Below are 3893 nucleotides of genomic sequence, written 5' to 3'. Positions count from 1 at the left end.
ATTTCCATATGTCACATGACTGTTAAAACAAATAAACCACCTGATCTTTAGCTCTGACATGAACTGTTACATAGTTTTTCTTTCTCTAAATGTCTTGTTTTAGCTTACGCCCATATGTGAACTTACTAACGTAGTTTACGTCACTTGCACATTTGATGAATGTATTGATGAGAGTAGCTGGTGGATGTATCACTGATTCGAGGCCCCCCTGCAGGTGTGAGTCAGTACGGCCCCGAGCCCTCACAGGAAATTAACCACCACTCATGTGATTACCAGATTATGGCTGATGGACGGATCTAACGGATCATTTTTAAACATCACTTCCTCTACTCCCTAGTTCTCTCTTAAAACAACATCACACAATCACAGTCTGACAGGACAAGCCAATGCGGTCTCAAACATCCTTAAATCCAATTTTTAAATAAATATAGGAGTGTCTTTATTTCTGGAATAAAGGTCTTATTATTTTAAAGCTGTCATCAAGAGATGATGTAAACCTTTCATCAGGTGATCAAATGGAAATCAAACGGAAAATAGCTGGATTATGCAACTACAACAAAAGCTTGGGATCAGTTAGATTTTTAATTATTTTTGAAAGTCGTCTCATTTATTTGATCCAAAATATAGTCAAAACAGTAACACTGCGAAATATTCATATTTTCTGTTTTAACAAAATGACATGTATTCCTTGTGATGGCAATTACTGTCATTACTCCAGTTTTCAGTGTCATATGATCCTTCAGAAATTATTCTAATATTGATTTGGTGCTCAAGAGACATTTCTTATTATCAACATTGAAAAAAGTTGTGCTGTTAATATTTTTGTGGCAATTGTAATACCTTTTTCAAGATGAATAAAAAGCAGAACATTCAAAACAACAGCATTTAATTTTTTTTTTTTTTAACTGTTTAGTATTAGAATATCAGAAATGTGAATCCATAAAATATATAAGGTAAAAAGATTACTCCAAGAAAACCCTTAAAAATGATTTCGCTTTATTAACAAACACACACTCACGGCTATAAAATCTTAGATCCAATTCCAATTCATAAATACGGACTCAAACTATAATGATTATGTTCAACATATTTTAACTTCAAAGATACTGTGGACCCCTGCCTTGATAGTAAAATCCTCAAATTAGTTTCACTGATGTGTTTTAACGACGGTAGGTAATTGACTTTTATGAAAAGACCAGGCAATTGTCCTATTAACATTTCTAACGTTTCCTGTGACGGATAATAGATGAGTTTAATCTGCGAGTGATTAAAGGTCCACCACCTCCATCCTTCCACACTGACAAACCCAAACAGCAAATGTGGAGAAACTGGCAAATCCCAGCAGGGAGTGAACTGAAGGAAATATCATAATTCTGTCGTGATTGAGGTAATGGGCTGCTAGTCTTGTTTCCACATTTTGGCACTATGTAATCGGCTTACAAGCCTGTGCTGGAACCACTTGACTCCCCTCTGTCGGGTGTAGTTGTGGGAATGAGTCGGATTTTGAACATGGGATGATAGGATTCAAAATCCAGATATTTAGACACAATATAATAAAAAAAACACATGGTTTAGACCAGAGATTTAATTGGTTTTGACAAATCTTTATCCAAATCTTTACCCAGCACATTTGCTTAAATAATTTGATAAATGTTTTGTATATTCCACTGAGCTATTTTTATGATATGCTCTACTTTTACTTAATAATAGCTGTCAGTTACATAGAACATAATGAGGTCTGTAGGGCACTAATCATTTACAAAAATTAATTAATGATATCTGCTGTTTATGACAATGCCTGCAATCACCAGTCTGAATAATACTTTTAAAGTAGCTGAATGTGGTTAACTGTTTAATACAGACTCTCTACCTCTCATCAATTTCCTCTCCACTGGCTTTTAAACTTCAGTTCAGAGACATCGCTATATTTAACATATCTTCATTTAGCTCTGGCTACTCTAAAATTTCTGCACTGTTTTGCCAGTCCTAATTACAGCTCAATTATGCAGCTGGAGGTTCTGTGAAAAGCAGACATTATGCAGGCCACTGACCCAGCTCCTCTGGGCCCTGCATGTGCCCTGATACGGCCGATCCATCACCGGGCCTGCCAAGGGACTCTTCAAAAGGGTCTGCCATGCTCAGGTAGGCTTAGAGGTAGAAAAGTCATATAAATTATAACTTTAATATTCACAGAACACAGTAAGGACCTTCTGGACGAACACCATGTCAACGAGGATGGCCATCACTGTTGTGGTGTAGGCAGTGTTCTGACTGCGAAATCACAAAATTGTAAAGGCTCAGCTCATGAATATTAATTAGGTCATGCAGGCACAATTTAATGAAATCTTCTACTGCTTTAATAAGGTGGATCAAAACAGTTTAAACAGTATTTTTTTATATGAAAGTTGTATTTTTTTAAATGCTTGTACAAAAGCCAACACTGCATAAGATAAGACTTTTATAAAGTATATCTTGAGAAAAATAAAATAATTAAATAAAAAGGAATACACTTCAAAAATTGTTTCCTAATAAGCTTTATTAGTTAAAACATCCTGAATAAGTGTACAGTATATTCTCTTACTGCACCAACAGATTTTATTTATTTTAATTTGAACAAGTAAAAATCTGACAGTGCAAGTGCAAAATATACTTGTTTTTTTTTAATCCAAAACTAATTAGGGAAAAAGTGTAGAACCTATTTTACGCCAAATTTTAAGTGAGGGTGACAAAATAATCTATGTAAAATTTCAAATGTCCACCGTTCCCTCCATAAACGACATGCATGGTAAAAGTAAAATGCTCACAGAACAGTTTTTGTAATTAATTTTTTGAAAAGCTTTAGAGGTTCTGTCAGGTGTTCACAGAACACCACTGACACGGAATAGAATAAATATTATGCCACGGTGATTGCACAAGTATTGCATTTTAGAATGCTTCTACTCTCATTAATTAAAAGGCAAAGCCTGAACTCGGTTAACGATCCTCTGGAGTGCTGTTTATTAATGCCGGTGTTTTCTCAACGCAACATCTTGCCATTTTGGCAGTAATTGTAAATTTGCGTCCAGGCAGCTGTGTCCTTTAGTGTGGAGAACATGCATCACTTCTGCTGCTACTCTATGACTAGCTATAATTCTGTTGTAATGAAAGGATATCTAACTGACATAAAGACATTAGCGATTGAGGGGTCTATTTTTGGATAACTCTCCTTCGTACAAAACCTCAACAAGTGTAACGAATAGTTGCCATATAGGTCTACTGACAGATATACTGTTGTCTGATGGTTATGTTCACTTATGCTATATGACTGGCAGCAAATTCTGTAAATATTGGCTTCATGAAAGCTTGTCAAGGATCATCAATAATATGAGCCATTTTAGAATGCGATCTTTAAACAAAGTACAGTCAAAGTTCTAATTAAGTTTTCATCCTTTGACAATTTATTGACCATTTAGGACAATCCTGGCTCCAAATGGTGCAACACAAATGCAAACTTATCAAGATAATGGTCATTATCATAACTCCACTTTCTATAGTCTTCCAGTCAGTCATTTTGTACGTCTCATCTGTACTGTAAAGCGTGCGGTATATATGCACCACTGTGCAGGGGTCCTATACAGGGGATCCTTTGGAAGGCCTGGTCCCCCTGGCCCACACTGAAACGTATTATAATAAACATGCCAAGCCCTGTTCTCGGCTCTCCTGCACCCAGCCAGAGACAACACGACTCCTCATCTTTGCTCCAACAATGGCATTAGACTGTCAGAGACACTTTCAAACTGCCCTGATACACGGCCAACTGCTCCATTTAACAATAATTCAACCTCGGGCCAAGTGCACCCAAGCCAAACAGTCATCCTGAGCTGCCTTTGTTTTTCTACAGGTTTTTTTTCTAC

The sequence above is a fragment of the Sinocyclocheilus grahami genome, unplaced genomic scaffold, assembly GCF_001515645.1.
Source record: "Sinocyclocheilus grahami isolate Dianchi unplaced genomic scaffold, SAMN03320097.WGS_v1.1 scaffold106.1, whole genome shotgun sequence".
Classification (NCBI taxonomy): Eukaryota; Metazoa; Chordata; class Actinopteri; order Cypriniformes; family Cyprinidae; genus Sinocyclocheilus; species Sinocyclocheilus grahami.
Note: the sequence above shows the minus strand (reverse complement) of the source record.